Source organism: Xiphophorus couchianus, chromosome 5, assembly GCF_001444195.1.
Source record: "Xiphophorus couchianus chromosome 5, X_couchianus-1.0, whole genome shotgun sequence".
Classification (NCBI taxonomy): Eukaryota; Metazoa; Chordata; class Actinopteri; order Cyprinodontiformes; family Poeciliidae; genus Xiphophorus; species Xiphophorus couchianus.
This window is the reverse complement of record NC_040232.1, coordinates 3,532,409-3,560,016: the sequence shown is the minus strand read 5'-3', so window position 1 is coordinate 3,560,016 and position 27,608 is coordinate 3,532,409. Positions and strand designations below refer to the sequence as shown.

The 27,608-nt window shown below is 38.8% G+C and overlaps 2 long non-coding RNA genes across 2 annotated transcripts; one reads left to right on the top strand and one right to left on the bottom strand.

Moving 5' to 3' along the window:
* Positions 1-543: 543 nt before the first annotated feature.
* On the top strand, positions 544-22,058 carry LOC114144133 (uncharacterized). Its single transcript, XR_003595414.1, has 3 exons — positions 544-574; positions 13,119-13,120; positions 21,960-22,058. It is a non-coding gene; the product is annotated as an uncharacterized LOC114144133 (long non-coding RNA).
* Positions 22,059-23,157: 1,099 nt separating this feature from the next.
* LOC114144283 (uncharacterized) lies at positions 23,158-24,644 on the bottom strand. The gene is made up of 2 exons (XR_003595456.1): positions 24,579-24,644; positions 23,158-23,354 (listed from the first exon to the last, which is right to left on the bottom strand). It is a non-coding gene; the product is annotated as an uncharacterized LOC114144283 (long non-coding RNA).
* Positions 24,645-27,608: the final 2,964 nt, after the last annotated feature.

Genomic DNA, 27,608 nt, shown 5'->3' with positions numbered 1-27,608 from the left:
ATCTATCAGTTCGTTCGCTCTGTTGACTACAGGTGCTGAAGATCGCATCTGATTTATGATTCTTATTTGGTGTTTAATTAAAGGGTTCTTTCATTATTTATTCAGGAATTTGGACTACGTTTCATCATAACTGAACGTTGTTTATTTAAAACATACCTGTTTTAAATAGATTATTCCCTAATATTGATGAGAGTATCAGTTCCACTGGCAGAGTATTTCTCTTATAACGTGAAAAACATTTTGTTGTAAATGAAATAATCTGGAAGTGGAACTAGAACTTTTTTATCAATATTAGGGAATGATTGACTTAAAACAAGTTTGTATATCTTGCTGTAAAACTACTTGTAAGTTAGTTTTGTCTTATTTTAAGTGTCCTAAGATATTTGCTAAAAGAAACTGGACCAAAAATACTTGATAAGTTCCGCTTGGGTTGCTAGGTGAGGGGCAGAATTCTGCTGGGGTTGCTAGGTAACGGGCAGGGCTTCGGTGTGGTTGCTAGGTAACGGCAGTGCCTGCTGATTTGCAACGTTGCATTCCGGAAAGTTTTTGAAACTGCTTATTTTCCAGACACCAAGTCATTAACTTATTGCCAAAAACTGTCAGGGTGTTTTTTTTAACCCAGATGTTTGAGACCCAAATGGAAAAACAAAAACATGCAAAATGTAATTTCTGTGTAATAGGTCCCCTTTAAGTCAGAAGCAGCAAAACTATGTTGATGAATTTGCAGAAAGGCAAGAAAGTGTTCCTGACTTTCTCTTCGTTCAGACTCGTTTACGCTCACTCGTGTATTTATTCTGTGCAGGATTCGCGCAGGTCGGATTGGAGATTTGGAGGTAATAAATCCGTGAGGTGTCATCTCTCTTCCCTCCCCTTTTATTTTTTTCCTCTTCCTGGCATCTGCGAGAGCTACGCCACTTCTGATTAGTGCCGCCTTTCCCTCCCAGAAAGCCAGCAGACAGGAACAAACTGATTACTGCCCATCTTCAGGGGATTGGAGACACCTAACAGGAGGCTTACATTAACATATTAACGGACTCCCCTCACCTGCAGCCCCCTTAATATCAGCCACATGCTCCTTTCGGTTTTTTATTTATTTTTTGTGGTGGAGGTGGAAGGAAGCAGATGCATTTCATCTTCAGTCAGAGAGCAAATAAATGAAGAAAGATTCTGATTCCCTCCTTTCCCAGGATGCACAGATCCGTCACTGGTGATAGGTGAAGAGGAGAGCAGTGCCTTTGAAGTTTTTCTACATAAAAAAAAAATCGCAAATAAGCGCAAACACATCCTTTCAGCTACTCACATGAAATTAGGACCTACTGGAGACGGGGGTAGGAAGCTGGCCTCCGCAGCCACAGCTAATCACTCAGACGGCGGCGGGGGCTCCGCCGGGAATATCCGAATTAGGGAAGTGAGAAAAGAGGAAGGGGTGCTTTAATCTGCCTCAGCTACTTTTACAACGTCTTCACAATGTTCAGCTGAAACTAAACAACAAACAAAAGACGAGAAAAGGGGAAAAGTTTTCAGGAATCAACACAAAGATGGCAAAAATGTGGCTAAAGTTGACTCCAACAGTGAAGTTATTAATGGGTAAAAATGGATGGTCAGATCTTATAAGATTTATAAGTATAAACTAGTTACTTGCTGTATCTGTCATTAATTAATCACATTTTAACAACTATTGACAAAATAAGCAACATTCTCAATTTAAAATCCCTTTTTTCTGTTAAATTCTTGAATAAAAAGACAATCAGCTCACCAACAAAGATATTTGTTGTTTTTAATTATTTTGGTTGTTCAAATTAGAGCAAAATGTTTTTTACCCTTTCAGCTTTCCAGTGTTTCCGATTTTAAAAAATCCTTATTTAGAGCTGTTGACTGTGGACACTGGCATTAGTGTTGGGAACATTTCTTTAGCATTGAGATGCTACTTTAGGCTTGAACAGCTTTGCTAATAGGCTAACTCCTTTAGCATAAATTTAACGTAACAATCGTCTTTTCCAGCGTCCCATCAGATTGGCAGAAATGAACCCCCAGTTGGCAGAGAAAAGCATCTTTACCCGAAACCTGTGAAGACATAGGTACCAGCAAGAATAAGATGTGGTTAAAATATTTAATATGTTAAGATCTATGTGATTAATTAATCAAAACTAATGCGTAAAAGTCCTTGGCATATTTTGACAAGGGGACTTGTTATGCAAAATTTATATTTTGCATATTTTCATGCTTCCATTTGTGTCTGAACCGTTTCTAAAAACAGCTGAAGCGCTTAAAAAAACAGCAACATACTGTACGGCTGCGTTTTGGCAGTAAGTTAATAGTTTTTGGTGTCTGGAAAACAAGCTGTTTCAAAACTTCCCTACTTTAGACAAATTCAGAAAAAAACTTGTTTTAACGTGTTAAAATCTAATTAACTTATTGAATTTAATGCATTAAAGTTCCAGACATAGTGTTAGAGTCCCACACGTTTTCTTGCAGTGCAAGTAGAGTACAAATACTCTAAAGTATTTGTACTGCTTTAGACAAATTCAGCAAAAAAACAACAACAACAAAAAAAGAAAAGAGATTTAAAAATTAATGCTGGGTAGGATTCGCCTTCATGTTCCTACAGCTTGTAAGGAGAGCGTGACTTACGAGGAGCCCAGCAGACAAATTGCTTTTAACAATAAAGAGATGGTGGAGAGGGGAAAGGAAAAAAAAAAACAAAAACAAGCTGTGAATATTTAATAGGAACCAGAGTCTCTTCACAAACAAATCAATAAGGAGATGGTAAACATGCGGCATCCCGAAGTGTGGCGTGGAGTCGGGGCGCGGAGAGGACAGGTGTCAGCAGGCCTCGCCACAGACTTTAGGTGCTTCCTGACATTTCTGAAGGTTAAAAGATTGTAACTGTCTATCCCTGTCAATCACCTGCTCAAAGGTCACAGCCGGCATACTTTTCATTAATTATACCCTCACACGTCTTCCAAATGCACCCAACAGCTCCCCAAACACGCGGACACACGCGTACGCCATGACTGTAAAGCCCCGTTTATGGCCGTGACTTGTTGTCCCTTTACAGAGTTGTAATGAGATCCATAAGTCCACACATTGAGGAGGGAAAAAGGATCCAGCAGTTATTCTTTTATGCTTTTATTGATTTTATTTTAGCTGTTTAGGGGCCTCTTTTGCAGAATTTTATTTGAGACATCAGTCACAAATAAATAGAGAACACTATCAGCAAAACAAACTGCTATTACAAACCACCATGGATAAATATGTTAACCTTGGTTAGAAATAAGATGGTATTAAATGCAAAAATATCTAAAACTGTGCCAAAGTATCAGCCTGAACACCAGAAAGCTTTCTGATTGCACTGATTGTCTCAGCAGATATGCAAAACGAGGAAAGAAGCGCAAAACATCAGGCTGTGACAAAATGATAACTTCTACACATTTTCACATGTTATGTTCTTTATAAAGTAACACCAGCTGCCATTAACCATAAAATTATGCAAACTGAACTTACAAAAATAAATGTGCTTAATAGAAACACAGCAATTTTGAAAACTCATGTTTTTTGAAAAAAGGTTTTTGCGCAAGGATGAGCTGGTTTTCCAGGTATATAAAAATAAATTTATTTCACAAAACTGGAGTGGAAACCATTTTTTCGTGTCATACAAGTCACATAATCAACGAGGCGACCGAACGAACGCAAGACAGGGGTGGAGAGGAGGAAATAGACCAGGGGACAGACCGGGGGGAGCAATAGGGGATATTTACGGCACAGTTCGTCACACTCAGAAACTCAGCTACCAGCCATGTCCTGCCACAATGCTATCAGCCACCCGTTTGTTCAGACCAGGATGACATGAAATTTATTGTGCGGTTCGTCCGTAAAGCTACACTTACACTGTAAGCATCAACTACTCGTTGTATAAATACTGCCGCAGCCTCTTCCCGCCGTTCGCTCTGAACCAGCAGCTCCCGAAGGAGAAAGGCTGCCGTACTCCAGGCATCGCGCCAGTCATTTTAAGGATGCCTATTGGTCCCCCAAAAACGATGAAAACCCGGGCATTATCATCAATCAATAAAATCCCCACAGCCGAACTTGAAAATTGGTCATTATGCCGCTAACACTTAGCTTTCGTCAACAACTCAGAGGCGGAAGTCAGAGCTCCGCGCAACGCAAATAATGTCCCGGCCGGAACACGGAGCGCTAAATAATAAAACATAAATTAACAAAGCTTCGAGGCAGGTACATTTTTCTCGAGGAATTTTAATAATCGAGGTACTCGAACCATTCGAGAAATCATTTCAGCCCTAAAATGTTTATTTGTACTTTTCATGACTTGAATCTTGTTTAATCGGTTAAATATACAGTTCTGTAAAATCTCTATTTATGCATTGCATGAATGATCTGTCTAAAATATATTTTAATGGGCGTGCTGTGGTGGCGTAGGGGATAGCGCGTCCCACATTTGGCCTTGAGTTCTTGACGCAGCCGTCGCGGGTTCGATTCCCAGACCCGGCGATATTTGCCGCATGTCTTCCCCCTTTCCTTTCAGCCTACTTTCATATAAGGGACACTAGAGCCCTCCCTGGAGGGGAGAGAAAATATATATATATTAATATCAAACATTGTTGCTCAAAGTCGTTAACAGCAACAACAGCATTAAGCTGGGTGACGTCATTCTCCTTTGTGCCGGCACGCTTACGTAAAGGCTATAAATGCAAAGAATTGTTTGAAATATCCAACAGTAGGAAGCGCAACTGAAGGCAGTTTTCAGTAACTTAACAAGCAGCTGTCGGCTGATTTTCCTTTAGCATCCACAGAGGACGTTTTCACAGCGTGTCTGGAGTACAAACACATCATACATACACTTAAAGCCTATCAATGCTCCTTCATTCTGCTGCAGAGAGGAGTTTTACGCAGCATAAACAGATTCATGTGAACTGCGCTCTGCTTTTATGCCCTGCAGGCAGAGGAGGAGTGTCAAACGGTCGCTGAAACTTCACGGTGACAGAATAAAAGAAAACAGCTCCTCCTGACAACTCGCCATCAAAGCAGCAGCAAGAACCAATTCAGAGCAACAGACAGAGAATCTACGGAGTTCTGAACCTGTCAAATTTATTTGGCGTCTTAATTTCTTTTCTATGTATAAATTTACATTGCTGTGGATTTATGAGAAATTTATACAACCAAATGTATCAATGAAATAAATTCTATATCAATGATTGTTGAACTGAAACTTTACAATCCAAAGAGCTATTTCTGTCCTCTGTCCAGCTTAATAAAACTAGCTTAGAGCCACAAATGTAAGGTATCCAGCTTTTGTTGAATATCTATTATGGGGAATGTGTGATAATTTTTTTAAAAACACCCTTTTATTTGTAGTTCTGCATGTTAAAATTTCCCTCTATGGGTTGTTAGCATTTGTAGGAACTAGTGTTAAAAAAAGTACTCAGCTATCAATCTAATGACAAGATATTACTTGTACCTTTAGTGTAGTTTTGTTGTGCAATTGTTGCATCTGACTGAAAAACAGCTGAAGCCTGCATACATATAAGTGCGCTGGTCCGCCTACAAGCCTTCGTCTCGGTTCGGTGGAAGTGAACTCTGGTGCGGTTCAAATGCATATGTGAACGCAGGGCACTATGGGTAAATATAACCAAAACAAAAGTGCTAGGCTAGTGCTAGCGGGAGAAATGACTCCCGCTAGCTTTTTCTTTAGCCGAAGAAAAATCCTACTACTGCTAAAATCTGACAGCATTCCATTTTTATTAACATTTTCTGAAGTTGCACTCAGTGTCTTCTTCAGAGATTTTTGTGTCGTTTCCTACAGTAATCCTAGCCACGGCGCCCCCTCAGGTGAAGAGAGAAACAGGTTTTTCAATTAGTTTGGATCGTTTGACTCGGTGAAAGAAAGAGAATTGCAGCAGCTGAAAATGAAACAAATGTTCCAACTCTGGTTCCCAATCAAACCAAGTCTACTGGACTACCAGGTGTGAAAGCAGCCCTATATAAGTAACTTTAATCTGATTACTGGACTGGAAATAGTAAGGTGTTAAATGACTTGTTACTAAAAAATAGGTTGGATTAGAGTTGCACTGTACTAACATCACTGGTTATTGGTTTTCTACCCAATCTGATGTACCCAAAAACACGCCATACTTACTGGATGTCTTGTTGTCTTTGAAGGTATTTTTTATTGTTTTTTGCAGGTGGGTCTCACCAGCAGGTTGTCCATTTTCTCCGCCAGTCACCTTTAACCCCTTCCGGAGTACTAAATGCTTTTCTTGTCTTTTGAACTAACTCCTCTTAGCTCACAGGGCATGTAAGGAAGAAAATGGCAGATAACCTGAAGTGAACAATGTGCGTGCACTCAGAGCAGGACGCTCCGCTGCCTGTGACCAGGCCCTAAAGTGGGCAGCGGACTCTTCTGAGCCATGAAATAATAATAACATCCCACTTCCGCCTCCCTGAGATGGGGAGGAAAGCCTCTATTGTCACCATCCACTGGAGAGATGCCAGTATCCCTGAGACTTTAATGGGAAACACAATAGGCCTGGCCTAAAAAGGCTCCAAATTAAATTTTAATCAGAGACTTCAGTCTCTCCCTGAATGCGACGATGTGTGCGCCCATCTCTACCCGGCTTGTTTCATCCTTCCCTGTACCTGGGGGGAACTATTTCACCGTCTCCTAGGTGTGTCGCCATCCATCTTCTTTTAGCCACCCAGCCTCCAGAAGGAAAGAAGACGTTAACGGCAAATTGGATTAACACCACGGTCTCTGGTCGGGGCACTTAACAAACACAGACGCACTTAAGGGAGGCCGCAGGATGATTTGTGACTGGACAAACGAGCAGAGAGATGGAGCCTCCATGACCACACCGCTGGTGTAATGTGTCCTCTACCGGAAGAGCAGTCAGCTCGGCCTACTGGAAACGGAGCAACCGCCCAACTTAAATTAGACTCACAACTTCTGTCTGTGGTAAAAATGTTTTGTTATGAAATTAAAAGGCTTTTTTTTTTCTGTTGGAGGTTTTTTCACCAAACTGAAACCAGTTTTTTTTACTGGTGTCACCTGAGTTTGGCTACAGTCACACCAGGGTTTCAATGGTTTTGGGTTTTTCATTGTGACTTTTTGTCTAACTCAGTTTTAATTAGTTTTTATTAGTTTCAGTAGTAGTTTTAGTTTTGTCATACTTTATTTGTGGTGCAGATTTCAGAAAGGTATTGTAATGTTATTACGTAAACACCGATGAGGTAATGACTATCCAACAGGAGATAACATTTTGAAAATTATTCCATTATTGTTGAACAACCAAATTTCGCTGGTGTTTTCTCCCAACTTTTGCCTGTCGTCCATTTGAAACTCCGTAATTTACCGACAGCTGACATAAACTGCTGGTGTTGGAGAAAGAAAAGAATTTCACATCAGTTTGAATGGCTAATAAACACATTAATAAACAAGAAAAAGAAGGACATCTATATTTTCAGTATGTTTTAGTCATATTGAAATTAGTTTATTTCGCAAGTACTTTTTCCGCTCCGGATGTTGCCACTGGCAGAAACCACAAAGAAGACGACATGAAGTAGTAGGATGATATTTTTAATGACTTATCGCATGAACAGACTTATTCAAATGTGATTTAAATTATGTTTATTACTTAAAGAAACACCATAATTGTGAAACTTGACAAAGTTTTGCTCACATTTCTAATTAAAACGCAGGTTATTGCCCAACATATTTAATGTGTTTTGGTGATTTTAACAATAGCACTTGACTAAATTTTTGTTTTTGTTTCACAATTGGTGACTATATGATGTGTTTATGGAGTGTTTATGTTTCTATGATGAAGAGCATTTTGAACTGTCTTGTTGATAAAATGCATGAAAAAAATAAATGCAGAAGCCTGATTAAACAAAGAGAAAAGACTTTTGCTGTTACAGATTTTATTGCAGAATGAGTCAGGAGCCGCACAAAATCATTCAGAGGGCCATAAATGGCCCCTGAGCCGCCCTTTGGACACCATAAGGATAATTAGCATATTCCTCATGTAACTTTTCCCCACCCTGTGTGCTTCGTTTAATTGCTCCTCAGTTTGTCGGGATAAAAGCCCATTAATAAACGCCTGTGAGTAATATAAGTTTCATTTGGTGACATTTCATGGCGAAGCCGAGCGATTGATTACCTCTCTTTGCTGTGTAATTGTTTCTTCAAGGTGCCGTGATCCTGTGTGCAAGTTAAGTTCCACGTATGGATTTCTTTCTAATTAAGGTTGGAATTATTCACAGGGGGCTCACCCTTGACGGTTGGCAAACAATGACATTACATTGGAAAAACATTTTTAAACCAATCAATGGGAAACATCCCAAATGATGTTTGCTGAATGATAAAGAGGCGCGCTCGGCATGCTGGGGCTTTTTGTCTCGTTCTGCAGAAAGTCTGTACCTGGGGATGGAGGATAAGCAGGCAGGCCTGTTGGGAACGCTGTTCCAAAGGAATGGCTTCATGGAAATCAGGGTTAAGGGGAGCGTCGTCCGTCCTCCGATATCGAGTTCCTGACACGTCGACCCCCCTCCGACATGAAGCCGTGTTATATGAGAGGGGGTCACCGTTCACCCTAATCACGGCCGTGACATGACAAGCTGTAGGTTGCCCCTCGTTGTTAAATATTTATGTCAGCACCACCGTTTTGCCTTGATGGCTGTCAGGTCTTTGACACGTGCTTTTTCATTTTTCTACCTCTCTTCTCTTCCCTTTCCATCTGATTTCAATTCAATTTGAACAAACTAGCAAAAAAATAAACATAAATAGACATCAATAAACCCTGGAAATTTCTATTTCCTGCATGTAAACAAACCGTTACCTAAGCCACAGCGTACGAGGTTGAAAAATTATTGAGATAAATGGTCACCAATGTGCTAAGTATGACCTAAAAACGCCACTGGATGGGGACCTCTGTATTTTCATCTAATTAAATTTAACAGTTTATGAACTCTGATCGAAACATTACTCAAAGTGATGGTACTCACTTTCATTACATTTTATTTATGCTAGTCAATGATGAGGAAACACATCTGCTAATGTGCTAACGGCAAAGCTAACTTTTTGTTTAGCACTTTTTGCTAAACGTTTACTGCACTTAGATTCCCTTAAATTGATTTTTACATAAGACACCTAAATGATAATTTACTTGGCTGTTTTGTCAACCTGAAGTTAAAGTTTGGTTTCCAACTGATCAGGATTCTTTAAGTAGACATTTATATCCATGCTCTTATTTTGAAGTAAGTGAAGACGCAGCAGTTCAGTTTCCTCTCCTCGAACTCCGTCTTTTTTGCAGTTATTTTATTTCCAATAACTCGATTTCAAACGAGAATCATGCAGGAACAATGTAGACTAATGCAGAACTAACAGTCATTATTAGCGCTTCAGCGTTAGCGCAGCCAGCTAGCAGTTCCCACCACTGATTCTATTCATATAAAATAAACTTGCAAACAATGTTGAAACAATTCTTTAAGCTAGTAAGAAATGTCCATTTGACAGATATGAACGAGCAAAAAGCCTAAACGAAATGTCAAGATTTGGAGGGTATGCATTTAAATACGTCTGTTTTAAAAGGAACTATTATGATAAGTTCATTTTTGCATATTTTTATACTTTCGTTTAGGTTTCTACTGCTTCTTAAAAAAAAGAAAAGCGCCCAGCCATTTTTGGCAATAAGTCAATGTTTTTTTTTTCAATCAATCAATCAAATTTTATTTGTATAGCACGTTTCAGCAGCCAGGCTTTACATCATATCAAACACAGAAACACAAGGCAACATAGAATCAACAATCAAAACACGACATTAAGTCAAGTTCCATCAATAAATTTGTAATTGATTACGTTTCAAATACAATCCTAAACAGGTGGGTTTTTAGTCGAGTTTCATCCATAAAAGGTTTACCTGTTACACTCCTACTGTGTTATATGGGACAAAATACCTTTTTTGTGATGTTTCAAAAACTTTCTTATTGTTGAATCAGAATCGACTGGCACTGAACAGTTACCTAGCAACCTCAACTGGATGTTGACTTACCATCCAGAAACCACTTGCAAGATTTTTGTTGGTTGTGCAGGAGGCTCTACTAATGCTTTTTATAGATGTACAGTTGTATAATTGCGGGTCTGTTTGCAGGCATTTTCACGTGTGAGTGTAAAGGTAGAGTTTCTAGCAGCAGCTTATTTGGATTTAAAGTGACAGGATTCCCTAAAGCAGCTCAAAATGCAACTAAACAGACTAAAATCTCACTATGTAAGAATGATTTTGTACAAAAGATGTAATGAACATGTTTTGTATCACTCATAGACCTATTCTAACCTGTTTAAGGAACCATAATAAGACACTTTAATCAAAACTTCTATTTTGCATCGCTGCCAAAAGTCTGACTAGAGGTGATTATAGGCGGAAATCACCCAATTTAAGTGTCGTCTCCAAACCCAGTTCCAGTAACAAAAACAGAAAATACATCCAGCACCAAAGTGTGGCTTCATGTCTGAAAATTACATTGTAGCACCTTGAGTGACAAGGCCGAGTCCGGAACATTTTGAGGGGAACTGGGATCACTGGAGACGTTGCTCTCCGTCTCTGGTCTTGCTGGATTCCCTGTGATAGGTGTCAAAGATATTCTAATGAATGTCAGCGCACATTTCAGGGGCCCATGCTCCGTACAAACCACTGAAGTGGCCCGTCTTACGGGGGCTGCTGCGGCCCCTCGCTTCATGTTCAACAGGGTTAAAAAGATTAATCAATGTCAATGTCTTTTCCCTTTTGAAGCCAATAAGGTGCACACTGTCTGGCCATGCCCAACAGAACATCACTTTGTTCCGTCGCGCAGCCGCCGCCTCGCCGACCCCCCGGCAGTCCCACTTGTCAAAGTCAAGGGGCCGTTTGGCGTTTGGCAGAGACCGGCCTTCCGGATAGCACTCAGCTCCGCCCTGCTTGACCTATTCTCTGATATTTGACCACTCGGTTGCAAGACACTTGCTCTTTCGAGCTGAAATGTCACTGGGGCATCTTGTCAGCTCACAGACACCTCAGCCTGACAAGCGATTTTACTTTGGTGTGCTACAAGGCGGAAAATATCGGGCCGTGGCCTTGATGCAACCAGACTGTCAGCTAGCCAGCGGGGCTGCTGGGTACCGACGTTAATGCAAAATAAATTGTTAAAAAAGATGCAAGACACCCGATTATTACACCTGCTGCCCCGCCCCGTTGTTTAGTGATTTATAGACTTCTGTTGGTTTATAAATCACTGAACAGCCTAGCGCCATAATACAAAAACAACAACAGATTTTTCAGGCATCAACCTTGCAGACATCTCAGGTCTTCTGGTTCTGGTCCAGAACCAAACAGGGAGAAGCAGCATTCAGTTTCCATGCACCACAAATCTGGAACAAACTTCCAGAAAACTGCACAACACCCGAAACTGAGTTTCTATAAATGAAGAACAAAATCCTCCTGGCTAGAGTTGCTTTTGAAATATTATAAATTAAACTGTAGCTGTGTTTCCATTGTGCATTCTGACATTTTGAAGATAAATTTGCTAACTGTTAACACACCAATTTTCAAAAAAAAAAACTCCACTTTTTCGATGAAAAGTTTTGGCGCTGAGTTTTTTTTGACTGTATAGAAATTGGTTAATTTCCCAAAACTGCAATGGTAACATTTTTTTCCACATCACAAGTCATGACAAACAACCGGATGTTCTACTGGCAAAAACCACGAAGAAGACGACAGGAAGTGGTAGGAGGATGATGTTTTGTAATGACGTAGTGCGTGAACAAACCAATTCTCATGTGATTTTAATTTTCTTATTTAATAGAAACAACACAAATGCAAATTTTTTGTTTTTTCAGTCTTAGTGGAATACAAAAGTTTTGCACATATTTCTAATGGAATCGCAGCTACTGATAAACAAAATGATATGTATTGATTATTCTGACGACACTGACAAAATGTAATGTTTACTAGTTTTCACAATTATTGACTGTATGCCGTAATGTAAAGCACTTGTTGCTGAAATGTGCCATACAAATAAACTTTATTAATTGACTGAGGCCGTTTTACTTTGGCTGCTTCTTTAATGAACTTTTGTCAACTGACTTATTTTTATTTTTTCATTAAGTAATTGTTTTTATGCTGAGCTACAAGGCGGAAAACAGGGCCATCAGTTCGCCAGCAGGGCTTCCTGATGCCGGGGTTAATGAAAAACAAATTGTTAAAGGGGCAGCATTATGTAAAATAGACTTTACATCATGTTATAAAGTTATTCCCTCATAAAAAAACAAACCTGGAGGGTTGCTTTGATTCTTTCATGCATGTTTGAGAAATCCTTTAATCTCCATGGCAACCATTCAGTTGAACGAAACACCTGGGTGGATCTAGCTCCGCCTTCAGATGCAGCTCCTCCCCCACTCAGCTCCTTCAGACTAGCCAGCAGCAATTAGCAAACACCTGGTGGAACTGCTGAGCTCATTATAGGAGCTACTGCTCAGAGCAATGCTGGTAAAAACGTTGTTAAAGGGTTAATAGAGGAGCCATGTTGGGAGGACTTCCTGAAGGCGGAGTTTCAGAAAGAGCAGGAGTTCTTAAAGAGACAGAGGCCCAATTTCAAGGCATTAAATCAGGGAGTAAAATTTATTTTTATTTAGCATTTTCATAACAACTGAAGGTAACAGTTACTTGACTGTGCTATAAAATGGCACTTTAACACATAATGCTGCCCTTTTTAAAAGAAAACAGTGTGATTAGGTGACAGAGACGATTTCAAAACATTTAGTCCAAAAGGTCAGCTGATAACCTTTGGCTTCCCGACCCTAAACTGGCTCCACTTTTACCTCAGCGCCTTTCTTCTCGCATCCCGCTGCCCTTCTTCTTGCCTTTCCGCTTTCAGTTTTTCACTAAATCAGCATGTTCTCCGGTGAAATGAGGGAAAGCACACTCCCGTCTCCCCTCTCTGCCCCGCCAGTGGCATTGCAGCATGAAAGAGAAGGATGGGGATTGGAAGTAGCAGTCACATCATTTCTGGTTTGCGCAACCTGCTCAAAGTTTGCAACTAAATGCTTGTCTTCAGTCGAGCTGACAGGGGAGAAGTGGGCGCTCAGTGAACCATGGCCAGGCTGCCATGAAATGACAGGAATCATTGGCATACATTTCAAACAGCCCTGCGCTATCCTATTAAAGTGCCACATCCCCACTTTAAAACAGACAAGAAGGAAGCTGCTTTGATAGATAGAGACTAAAATGGCTTATTGATTTTCCTCACTCCTTCCTTCTTTGTTAGGAACTTTTAAAAATTAGACCCCAAACTTCAGTTTTTCCTAATTACAATGAAGACAGGAAGAATGGCAGAGGCGGTCTCCTGCGACATCACGGCTGTCGTGTAATCGCATCTTTGAGGGATTGGATTGATTAAGCTAAAGCAGGGGTGTCCAAAGTGCGGCCCGGGGGCCATTTGTGGCCCTTGGACTGATTTTTCTGTGGCCCCGAACAAGGCCTGTCACGACATAATAAATCGTCCCAGAAGTTATTGCGATAAACGATAATACTGTTATTTTGAGACTATTTTGACAGCTGAAAAAAATCCAAAAAAATTATAAATTTCCCTCCATAATTGAACAGCAAAGCTTTGGAGAATATTTGCTCCATAATCTTTGCTTTGATTTTTATAAGCTGCTTCTTTAATGAACTTTTGTCAACTGACTTATTTTTATTTTTTCATTAAGTAATTGTTTTTATATCGCAAATAAATATATTTTGTGTTAAAATTATGATTCCATTTCCATCCATTGTGAAATCAGAAAAAAACGTCTCCAAACGTCTGGGCTTAAATGTTAAATATATTTTTTATCTAAATAAGTATCCAAATAAATTTTGGGCCATTTATTTAAATAAATATTAAAATAAATACCCAAGTATTTATTTGAAAAATATCCAAATATTTATTTAAATAAATATCTAAATAAATGTCCATATATTTATTTGAATAAATAAATACCCAAATATTTATATTAAAAATATACAAATAATTATTCCAAATTGAAATATAATGCATACTTTCAATTCTGATTAGAGAAAACCCCCAATCGATGCTTCCAGTTTTTGCTTTTATTAAATCATTACAGTTGTTTTCTATTTAATTTAAACATGAAAAAACATTTTAAATAACTATTTAAGTCACCATGATGTGTATATAGACTTTGACCAGAGCCACATTTAGCTTTAAATAATATCCTTTCCTCAAAAGCAACTTTTAGACCAGAGGATATTTACTTATACTTATTTAGCAACCCTGAATAAGAGTGTCTAGTTTATTTACTTTAGATCAACACTAGATTCTTTTTTTCCTTTGGTTTGTTATTTTGTTTGTATTTCCTTTTAATTCCTGTAAAGCACTTTGTATTGCCTTGTTGTTGAAAATGTGCTATATAAATAAAATTAGCCTTACCTTTTACGCTTTACTTTTGATGCCTTAGCTATCCATAAACAATCTTTATCAATTAGCGTGAGTCAACATTTTTATTTTGTAAATCAAAAATTATTAGAAATGATAAATGTTCAAGCTGCTGAGGTGAATTCATGATTTTCTACTTCACTTTATAATCACATCTTGATTTCAGATAAGGTGGAAATAAAAAGATTTTATTTCTGTTTATGTCTTGATTGCTTTCAGCCTTTTATTAACTGCTGCGTTGACTGCGTAACCCTTTATGAAGAAAGGAGACATAATGGTCCTTTAGCAGTTTACAAAGCTTTGATTAGAGGAGGGGGCGTCCTGACATGAAGTCAGACTACAGAGGGAAACTTTTGGTCGAAATGTTGGAGGAATTAAGATTTGAAAGTGAGTGATTGCATTAGGCCGATGGAGAGGCTTTAGGTGATACTCAACAGGTCATCTTCATGCCGAGGTTCAAAACTTAAGATTCATTACACCATTTCTTAAATGAAGTTCATGCAAACAATTTATTTCGGAAAATGAACTCAAAGTGATTCATCCGAAGTCTGCCTGGTTTGGTTCATTTAGGGAGTTTTTACACCGGATAGTCCGGTAGAGTCGGTAAGATTTGGTACCACGGTTTTGTTACATTTTCAGCTACTGTGGTTCTCTTTCTCGCTGAACTGAATCAAACCAACCAAACCCTCTGAGCAACCTGTTCCTCTCCTCGCCTGTGGGGGCGCTGCACCAAAAACCACAAAAGGAAACAACAGAAAAACCTGAGAGCAACTTTCTTCCTCACAAAATGTAAAGAAAAATGGAGTAGTGTCAGATTTTAGTAGTTGTAGGATTTGGCTAAAGACCACAAGCCATTTCTTGCGCTAGCGCTAGGCTAGCATGTTTGCTTTGGTTGTAATTAACCAGAATGCCCTTTGCTGTGGTCCACTTCCACTTATTTTTGGAGCAGTCTCCGATCCACTTATTTGATCACATAGTCCGCCTTCAAACCTCGGTTGGGTTGAAACTCTTGTGCGGTTTGAATGCAAATGTGAACCCCAAAGTCAGAAGAGAAATCCTCCAACCGCTAAAATCTGTCCCTACTCCATTTTTATTTACATGTCGTGAAGAAGGAAGTTGCGCTAGTGTCTTCGGCACAGGTTTTCCTTTAGTGGTTCTTGGTGCAGCGGCCCCATAGGCGAGGAGGGGAACAGGTTGCGCAGAGGGTTTGGTTTGTTTGACTGGGTGCAGTGAGAAAGAGAAACAGCAGCTGGAAATGTAGCAAATGTTGCAACTTTGGTTGAAATAAATCTACTGGACCATCAGGTGTGAAAACATCCTTAATTCTCTCCTTCAGGCTGAAAGAAGTTGAATGAAGTGTCACCAGAACTGTGAAGAAAAGATGTTTATTCCTTTATGTAGGACTTTTTACCCCAATTGCCCACACATTCCACTGGTGGCAATAACTTCAACTCTGTAAAATGCATAAATTTAATCTGTCCATTAAAAGAGTAGAGGATCTTGTCTGAAGGTCTTTTCCTGCTTGATCCCCGGCGTTCGCCTAATCAGGTGACCGCGGTCGGACCGAGTCCTAACAGCCTTGTCAAATGCTTTGTGCCTTCCAGAATAGAGACCGTGTTCTGGCCCATCAGTTTCATAAGGCCCTACATTATGGATCGTTGAGTACGTTGAGGCACCCATAGCAGGGGATGATCTGCTCCATTCCCACACAAATATTACAGCCGCAGACATAACACAACGATCCGGGGGGCCGCGACTTTTCCCTCCCTTCAGTCCGCTCTAATTAGGCTCTTTTTGTCGTTCTGAAAGCGGGGCGCGGAGCAGCACTTCTGGGGTGTGAATGGTACAAAAGAGCGCGTCTCATTTCCATCTGACAACGTGACGGAGATTGAATGTGAGCTTCAGGAAGATAAATGGGCATCCTGCAGCCCTGCGCGCTGGGCTGAAGGACGCTCCCGGGGGAATCACTTAAAGCCCGGTTCTTTTGGGCGTTTTTCGTTCAGTACCGCTTAGTTTTGTCAATAAGTCGTCAAGCTGGCCGCTGATTGCAATTAAATTACCAGAGGTGGAGGGTGAAGATGGAAGAGGGGACAGATGGGAGACGATGTCCAGTGGAGATTGTCAATTACTGCAGTTTCTAACTTTTACAAAAAATGTTTTTTCCATTCGTCACCATGTTGTGACAGTATAATATAAAACATCTATGAAAAGATCAATCTCCTCCTCCTCCTTCTTGAGCTACTGTATGAAGAAATGAACCACTTCCAGTCAAAAACAACCAATCAGAGCCAAGATGAGGGTCCTAACGCTGTCAATCACCCTCATGAATGTGCTGCTAAATGTGCTAATAGATGAGAAACAACTTTCTGTTTATCCATCATAATCTGTGGCTATGCTGACGACCTTTAGCAGGATGGCCACATAAGAATGTGATTGACAGCGCTAAAACCCGCCTCCTGGCTCTGATTGGTTTATTCTGGTTAGTCCTGGGAAAAGGAAGACAAGCTTGATTTTTTTCACAGATTATCTGTCTAATAGCAATTTTAACAAATATGTAAAAATGTGTTTTTATATAGGCTACGTATCACAGCTTTCGCCTCTGTATCTATACAGAAGCTAGCAAGAATATTTAAACCATTAAATGTTTTTACATTTTATTGTGTACCATCCACAAACTGAAAGTAGGGCTGAAACGATTAATCACGATTAATTATTTCTGCCATACTTCTTTGTTGTTCCTTCAAATATATTTTTCCTAAATACCCAACCTGAGAAAAGTGTTTTTGTGTTATAAATGTACAGAAAAATACACAAAAACACTTTTTCTAAAGTTGGGGATTCAGGGAAATTACATCTGAAAGAACAACAACAAAATTAGGCTGAAATGATTAATCACGATTAATCCAATTAATCGTGATTAATTGTTTCAGTCCTACCACATTATTTTACTTTCAAATGTATTTTAAATAAATCCCCAACTTCAGAAAATGTGTTTTTTGTGTAATTTTCTGTAAAATGATTAGTGACGGAGTGCAGCAGCGGGTATGGGTGGATGTAATTAGGTGTTTGAATCGGGGTGTGTGTGTCTGTGTGTTTCTATGTGTGTGTGTTCCCTCCCCGGCTGCCCCGGCGGCCCGGCTTTAGGCCCGGTGACAGCGCTCTGTCTCTCAGCCACACTTCACTGCGTCCCGCTGACACTCAACTGTCAGGGTGGAGAGCCCTCAACCACTGGCCTAACATGCTCTACAGCTTCACCCAATTAACTTGCTTTCACTTGACATCGCGGCAAAGAGCTTCATAATAGGTGGTCAAGGTGCAGAGTGCGTTTGCCCCCCCCCCGTTTCTGACGACTGCTACACACACATTTAAGCATCGTAATCCGCCACTAACCGTGCTAACGGCGCTACCTCTTAATGCTTTTGTGCCTCTGTTGGCCGCCTCTGCCTGCTCACTTCACTGTGACAGCAGGAGAGCATCGATCCAGGATACAGCTGCTAACAGAGTCCTGCATGGAAACCCATGTAAACGAATCCAGACGGACTCTCTTCTATATTATATATACAGTATATATATATATATATATATATATATATATATATATATATATATATATATAGATAGATAGATAGATAGATAGATAGATAGATAGATAGATAGATAGATAGATAGATAGATAGATAGATAGATCAGACACACTCAGATTTACTGTATTTATGGTGATTAACTTCACTCAGTTACCAACGTCAACAGAAAAAGGCGGTGAACTGACTGATTGTATTTATATAATTAATCCACATAACTAATCTCATCTTTAATGTAAGTAGCAATGGCTATATATTTTTAGTTCTAGAAATAAAATTACACATGTAACATTCAAAGAGTATCTCATAATTGGTAACTGCAACATTACTTGCAGTTGTCAAAATTTAAAAAACACCAACAGAGAGAAAATCAAGTTGCCGGTTAACATCAGTCCAGCAGCTTCTGCCCCTATACATTAGATAAAATACAATAAATAACCCTAAAACTACAGAGCATGACATAGTTCTCATGCGACACTTCCGGGAACTTTGTAAATGTCAGCCATCTTGGCTGGCCGTTGCTATGGAGTTGCTATGACAACAATAAACAAGCTACAAGCTAGCTCTCACCTCATTCCATTCTAACTCATAAACAACGCATGTACAGTACGTTACAACTATTAAGTACTGAACGTTTTTTTGTTGGTCTTGAAGCCTACCAAGATGGCGGTTCGGTGGCGTGGATCACTTCTGGTTCAAACCTGTGGGACCTATGTATAAAACAATTAATAACATGATAAATTGAAACAAACTTAATTTCCACTTTCATGAATCATTGTTTTCGTCTTTTTCTACTAAAATCTGAATGATAAAACTCTTCAGTCTGGTGCTTTAGTCTCAACTAGCCCTTTTTTGAAGGACAATTGTTTTTTTTTTTATCAGACTTCATAATTTATTTTGTTGTTTCAGATTTTTTCGTTTATTTATTTTAGATATTGAAAACATCTTCCAGTTCCAGAGTTAAAAGTTTATTTTAATTTGATGTTTTTTGACCTTTTAGAATGTGTTATTGCATTATTGTCCCATCATCATTATATTACTTGAAATGGTCTCAAAACAACAATATTATCATTTGCTGCAGTAACTTCTGGGAAAATTTATCATCACAAGTCATAGCAGAATATATTATGATGACAGGCCCAATCATAACAGCTAAAAAACATGTCTTAAAAACACTGCAGGAAACAAAGTGGATCCTAATCCCACAGTTACAAACGGCAACAGAAAAAGGGGAGGAGCCGACAGTTACAGGTTGCTATGGTAACCAGCGACCGTCAAGAGCGGCCCAACAACTTTTACAGCATTTCAGGAGAAAATAACTCTTGACTAAATAAAATGAATTTGAAGAATAAAAAAAATTGATAACTCTACAATATTGTTAAAATAAAACTGTCAGTTGCTGGTTGCTTTGGTATCCACCAACTGTCATAACTCATATAGCATTAAAAGTCAGGAGAAAATAAGTTTTTGACTAAACAAAATGAATTTAAAGAATAAGTAAACAAATTTTGACAAGATTCACATCTATCATGTTTAAATAAAACCGTGTTACACATGCAGTCGACGCGTGTGCATGCATGTTTGCCTGAAGGCCGGGGAGCGTTGGTGTTAAAACGCTCTCATGCTTGCTTTGCATCCTGCAGATTAGAGTTATTTTTTTAAGTTGGGAATGTTCTCCAGCTCCCTCTCTCTATTAGACATTCGGTGAGTTGGACAACAAGCCAGAGCGGGCGCGGGGAAAGAAAGCGATTTGACCCCCGACAGCGCGTTTGGGGAAGAGGGTCTTGAAGCATGTCAGCTCCACTCAGGCTCCACTTCCCCTCTGTGTCCTTCCTATTTTTTCCCCAGTGCCAGGCCCAAACTTTGAAAACATCCACCTTAATAGGACCTAGTCAGTGAGAGCTACTCTTCCGTCTATCAAACTGTGATCCGAGGTGTCAGCCGGCGCTGACTTTGACAGAATGTCTCCAAACGAACAGTACAATGGTGTTTCCCTCCCCAGCACTCGGCTGCCCGGCCTCTCCATCTCACTACACCACCTCTACCTGAGTTCGCCTGCTTGGTTTCACCTCATAGAACACCTTGCAACGCCGTGCTGACTGACAGCCACTAGCCGCCTAATTGTCTTCTTTTTACCAATTTGGACCACATTTGAATGCCTCTGTAGCTGCGTTTCCATTGACCATAGAATGGCACAAATTGAAATTACGAAAATAAATTCGCTTAACAGAAACACACCAGGTTGGATAAAAGTCAAAAGATTTTGAGCTAGTGGTTTCTAGCCACATCAAAATAGAAGTATTTCACAAAACTGCAAAGGAAACACTTCTTTCACATCACACAAGTCACATGATCAACAGCCGGAGGTTACTACTGGCAGAAACGCAGAAGAGGACGATTATAGGAAGTAGTAGGAGGATGATGGTTTGTTTGTTTTTTATTGTAAATTGCTCAAATTTAAATTATGAAAATAAGTTAGTCTAATGGAAATGCTGACATGTTGAAAAAAATGATGATTAAAAATGTTTGCGCTATAATGACATAGTTGCTCAGTCATACTGAAATTAGTTTCTTTTGCAAAGCTGTACTAGAAACACATTTTTTGCATCACACGTCATGTGATCAACAACCGGGTGTTACTGCTGCACAAAGAAGACACGAAGTAGTTGGAGTATGATCGCGCAAAATGGTTTTTTTATTGATTTATTCCTTGAACAAACTTATTTATATAAGATTTTAATCAAGTTTTTAATTTAATGGAAACACCGTAGCTGCGAAATTGTTTTTTTGACATTAGCAGAAGTGTGCACATTGTAATGGAAACGCCTCGTTCTCATCGTCTTTCTTAGGAGATGAAGGTCTCCAGGAATGTCGAGGAAACACGAAGTAGCTCATGATTATTGCAATGAAAAGTCTGTTCTGCCAGAAGCTGCAGAGATGAAAGCAAAACCAAACCGCAGCGTTTCTAAGTTACACGTAGAGTTGTTATGGAGTATAGATGGTGGAGGTTTTGCCAGCCCGAGGTTATTTCATTAGAAAACAAACACCTGGAGCTCTAAATTGTATGTAGGAAATAAATATTGGGATTAAATTCCCACAGCATAACAAATCCAGTTAATCTATCCTTCCGTCTTCCAAAAAGAATGTGATTCATAGTTGCCAGGCCCTGTGGCATTCCAAATTTTCAAGCATCGATCAAAGATATTGACCATTCACTCGGTGTAACTCCTCCTGTCTTATTACAGTGAGCTCAAATTACTGGAAATCTGCACTTCCTGTTAAACAACAGCCTCCATGTGCAGCACATTGCAGTGTGAAAACTAAGAAACAGGTGAAATTAATATTTTAAAACATTACACATTCAAAAAAGTGTGTGTTAACTCCAGAGTTCAAATGGAAATGTGTGAAATTATTGCTTGATTTTTATCGTGTCCAGCAGTTCCACTTGAAAGTAACAAAGCTACCTTTAACAAGTTAGGAAAAGTTTATGGGCAAAACATGTTCATTACATTTTTTGCATAAAATCATTTTTAGATAATGAGATTTTAGTCTGATGAGTTCTGCCTTTGAGCTGTTTATCGGCGTCTTGTCCCTTTAAATCCAAAAAGGCTGCTGCTGGCCACACCCCCCCATCTCAGCTTTTACTCTCGCACGAGAAAATGGCCGCAAACAAGTGCAGAATTTCACAACTGTACATCAGGTGGTTTCTACCAAGTGTCTTTTCCAGCAGCCGTTGAAGAACGTATACAGGGGTAAAACCAGCTAAACAAACATGCTGGAGCTCAGCGTGCGTTGCTAGGTAACAGGCGGAACTCTGCTTTTGTTGCTAGGCAACAGGCAGAACTCTGCTTTTGTTGCTAGGTGGGTTGAAACGGTTCAGCTAACCAAACACCAAAGAACATTAACTTACTGCCAAAAACCAGCTGTGTGGTTTGTTTTAAGCATGTGGGCTGATTTCAGAAGCAGTAAAAACCCAAATGGAAGAATAAAAACATGCAAAATGTGAATTTTGCATTATAGCTCCCCTTTAAAACAACTCAAAGTGCAAAACCAGAAGCGGAGAAACCACGGCTGTAACCAAGACTAAGCTGTTGTTTGAAATATTAGCAGTCCAGGCTGTACTGGAGTGTGCTTGAACCCCCAAAAGTTCCTTCAAGACTTACATATCGTAGGCTTTGTCCAGTAAATCAGAAATAACACAGCAGTTGTGTGTGGATTAGAGCTGCTTCTGAGTCCCACTCCATTTTAGGTAAGGGAAAATAAAGTGATTTCTAACGCTGCAAAGTGCAAGAGTGCAGCTGGAGAACGAAGACAGGTTGGTTTCACTCTCCTCCTTTACATCGCCACACCGCTTTGTCCCTTCACAGAAGGGACGAAAAAGTCACCATTCAGTGTCTCATACTCATCTGTGCTGGGGTTTGCATTGAAATGACACTTCAGGGCTGACCAAATTTACTGTTTTTTACGAACATTAAGACTTATAAACAGGCAAAAATTTTATTTTTTGTTACTTTTTTTTCAGAAAAGCTGTTACGTTATTGTTTGTTTCATGTATTCATTTTTTTATTCCAAGACAGTAATTTTTAGCTCAAGCATCTGACTTCTTTTTCCTCACTACCCTCTGCTTTATCAGCAGGAAAGAAATTTATCGGGAGGAAAATCTTAAACATAAACAAATAAATAAATAGTAAATGAATGCATTATGAAAACAGAAAAAATGAATAGTTTGAAATATTTTTACTCTCCCAAGCTGATAATAAATTACAAAATTAACAAATTCGTCACTCCAAATATACTTACCGTTAAGAGCATTTGATAGATAAACAGCTAGCTTATTTACTGCTTACACACAGAATAAACTTTGTAATATGAAAAAAGTAAATTTCCTTCAAATCTGAAAGACGAATAAAACATCTGAAACAAGACAATTTCTGTCAAAATCATCTTTTTGGCCCCCACAATTTAATTTGTTGATTTGTTTATGAGCCATTAAAGATGCAGTAAAACAAATACTGGTGATACATTTCTGTGTAAAGCACTTTAGGATTACTTTTATAATAAGTTAGTACCATAAAAATGACTAAATAGCAAGTAGTGAATTAAGAAATTAATATTTATTATTCTCCTCTATCAGAGTCATGTGGTCAGCAGAAACGATACGCAGAATTCGATTCTACTTTTCATTTGCCTTTCCGGGCTTCCGTACACCCCTGACCGTCCCAAAATCAACAAACGAGTTCATACTGGTTACAACTGGAGCAGTTCCCAGTGGTTTGCTGGTTCCTGCCAGAACTGAAGGAGACACACACACAGACACACAAACGGACAGTTATTCCCAAGGACACTCAGTGCGGTTTCACATCTAGTAAACCACCCAAACAGACCAGTTTGGTCTTCCAGTTCACTTAAAAATCCAGACCCACAAGCAGAGAGGACCGGCTCAGGATTGCCAACTCCTCATCGTCTCTTTAGGATGCAGCTGAAGTCTCAAAGTTTAATGACACGTGCATATATATATATATACTGTGTATATATATATATATATATATATATATATATATATATATACTGTGTATATATATATATATATATATATATATATATATATATATATATATATATATATATATATATATATATATATACACACACCGTATCTTTATCTTCACAAGGACTTTGCATTGACTTCAATTCGTTTTTCATATTTGCAAGTCAAATTTAAGACTTTTAAAGACTGTTTTAATGCCACCTTGAATGAAATTTAAGACAGAAAAAAACTAAATATTGGAAGGTCCCGCTGTATTACAATCAAGCAGAGCATAAATTGTGAGATTTCTGAGGTCTGTTTGTGGCTCTTGGCAGCAGCTTCGTGCTGCAGCCTTAACCCCTCGTAGCACCTAGCTTAAAAGATTTCTTTGCACAGAATGCACCTAGCTTTGTTTGCGTTGGCAACAGAAGTGACCCAGTGGTGAAAACGAGCACCGACCAGCCAAATGGCGATAAATTTGAGCTTAAAGGGCTCAAAACATGGATTGTGATGTCACTCAATCTCCACTTATTTCCTATGGAACTTGAACGATGAAGCGATAATCGTTAGCTGTCCTCCAGCTAAACGATTGATGACACTTTTGTCGCTCTTCTGTTTTTACTGTTGTTGTTGGGTTTCACCCCGAGTGGCGATAACTTTCGCCTGTTACTGTCATTCGTGGCTCCCTGCTTGTCAAGCCCAAAACACCATGAAACAAAAAAGACACAAAAAAGCTACCTAGCTATCTAACAATGGTATATTAGCAGCTAATTAATGATTCAACCACTTTGAATCTTAGAAAACAATAAAGATATCTGAGTGCCTGACAGAAAACTACATACGATACTAAACAGTCCTTTAATTATGGAATTTATTATCTGTAATTGATGTATTTAAGACCAACTTTTTTTTCTTATTTATTAAAGACATTTTAAGGGCAAAATTTTAGATGGAGGGATTTTAGACTTTTTATGAGTGGAATTTAATACCTATATATCCGGAGTAATGTATGAACTTCATTCAGCCTACTGGCGAGAAGTTTGCTCTCTGAAAGACACAAAAAAGGAAGCTAGTTGACTAGCAATGGTACATGAGCAGCTAGTTAGCGATAGCCTCAATTGTCTTGAATCTGTCTAGAATACACCAGATTAAATATTCCTGTAAAGAAAAAATTTAAGACCTGTGATTAAAATAGTAAAGGCTAATTTACTTATGTATTAACTCAAGACTTTTTAAGGCGTTAATTTAAGAAATATGAATTTAAGACTTTTTCAGTTGATTATGAATAGAATTTATGATCCATATCGCCACAGAAATGTACAAACTTTGTCCAGATAACTGGCAGTAAATATGCACTAACCCATGCAAGGTAGCTAGCAAGGGTATGTTAGCAGTTAGTTAGCGGTAGCCTCAACCATCTTGACTCCATCTGAAATATACCAATGAAATAGTCCTGTCAAAACTAAATTTAAGACCTATGATTAACACACTGACTTTTTAATGGACATTTTAAGGCCTTAATTTTAGATGCATGAATTTAAGGCCAAGCAGCACTCCAGGTGTGTTTTTTATGAGGGGATAACATCATAACATGATATAAAGCTCAAAAAAGTCATTTTACATAATTTAAAAGTATATAATCAGCTAAAGACGATTTCAAGGCATGGACATAACACAAGACAAATCTCCTGTATAGTTTAGAACGGCTGTTTTGGTAAATATCCCAGCTGAAGTAATTAGTTAAATAAACATGAGAAATATCCGCCTCATGCATGTTCACTTCAGGCTTTCTGCAGAGACGATGCAGCAGCCAGGAAAAGCAAGAGAAGAGGAGGGGGGATTTTAATGGCTCTTGTCACCGCGTAATGTCCTCACCTGGATAAAATGCTGAAGCAGAGAAACCAGAGAGGACTTTTATAAAATCCCCTCACTGCCTCCAACATGTCTCATGGATATTCCAAAAGCAAGACGTATAAATCTGGGTCTTTTCACATCCAAGTCTCTCTCGTAAACACCGAATTCTCTCACATACCTTGAAACACTCTGAGGCCCCCGAGAAACCATGACTGCAGTTTTAATGCACACCGCTGCAACCAGCAGCAGGCCGAGGCGAAATGACCGACGCCAAACTGGAGCAGGCGGGACGCAGCTAGCTAAAAACCAGAGAATCCACCATTACTGTCCGACGCAGTTCTCTTCATTTGATTTCCATTTACTTTCTCCTCCTGTAGCTTACATTTCCTGTTTGTCTCTCATCCTAAACCTAAATGTGCTGCGATTTAATTCATGAATTTATTTGTTTGTTTTAGTAAGCTGTGGAGAAACCATCCATTTACGCCCGAGGTGTCCAAAGTGCGGCCTGGGGACCATTTGTGGCCCTTAGATGGATTTTGAGCGGCCCACAATGGCAATTCAAGAATCATAAAAAATTGTCCCATCGATCCCATGGGATTGATGTAAATGAAGACTTTTTATTTATCATCAAGGTAGATTTATTACCTACATAATTCTCTTACAATGGAAAATGTTAATTACGACACAAAGTATCCATCTTTTTATAACTAATTTTTTATAATAAGTTCCACCATGTCGATCCAGAGACTTTTACTGAAATGTTGACTCTGCTGCACCCAAATCAGCTTTTTAATTGATTAAACTTGGCTAAAAATAGCAAACGTTTTGAAAGAAAGTGACTCAAATCCTTTTTGTAACTGAGAATTAACGACTCAAAGAAGAATTAACTCACCAGGAGCATGGAGGCCATTTTACCACCATGACTTATTCTACTTTTACCAAAATGAACAAAATTTTATGGTGGTAACAAGAAAAAATGTGCATATGGTAATTAGAGAAATGATTGTAAATGGCAAACTTTTTTCTAGGTCAGAGGTCAAACGCAGGATTCAGATCCCACTTTGATTTTTCTTTCAGGTAGAAAAAAGTAGCAGCTGCCACACTTCAGGAAAACAGTCATGCTCTTTCATACATTTCTCTCTGCAGTCATATTTTTTCAGCTTGACTTGGAGAAGTGGAAGTCGTATATTAAGGGTGGAAGTTTTTAACAAGGAAGCAAATCTAAATTAGGCTGAAGGATGTGGTGAAAGGAGTTGCCTTAAAGGTGAATCAGTGGGTCAGAACCAACCAGCTGGTTTCCAACGTCAACAAAATAACAAAAATTGAAACTGAAAAACTATTTTGTTACATGAAATAAATAAAAACTGAATTTAATGGGGAAAAACTATAACTCAATGGTACTATATTGTAGGTTTATAAAACTAAAGCATCCTGAGATTATAGATATCATATTCTTTGTTTTTGTGTTTATGAATCTATTTATTAGTCTTTTGAATTGCTGCGAAACAATTTTTTCCCCCGTTGGTAAATTACGACGTTCCTCCTGGCAGCAAAATGGCAGCTGGATGTTAAACAATATTTGAAAATTGTATCTTCTGTTAATTATTCATTAGTCAATCGATGTAAACATAATCACAATACTTTGGTTAAGGGGCAGTATTATGCGATTTCCAGGCACATAGTGCATTTTTATGGCACAATTAGATAATTATGTTACCGTCAGTTGTTAAAACAATTCTCTATATATGTAAAATCTGAAATTTTACTTCCTGATTTACTGCCTTGAAATTGGGCCTCTGTCTCTTTAATAAGCTCCTGCTCTTTCTGAAACTCCGCCTTCAGGAAGTCGTCACAACATGGCTCCTCTATTAACCCTTTAACAGTGTTTTTACCAGCGTTGTTCTGAGAAGTAGCTCCTACAATGAGATGTTTGCTAATTGTCTTTGGTTAGTTGGAAGGAACTGTTTCTATAAAGAGCATCTAAGGTCCAAATCAAAATTATAAATATGCACTGAAGAGTTGCCCTCTTTATGTTACTTTGCAAAAAGGAAAATAAAATAAAAAACATTTCCAGTAATATTTTTGCCGAAAGCTGTCTTAGTACTGCCCTCTTTTGGTTAAAGAATGACTACTACAGTTGAATTTTCCTGTTGGTTTCGAACAGT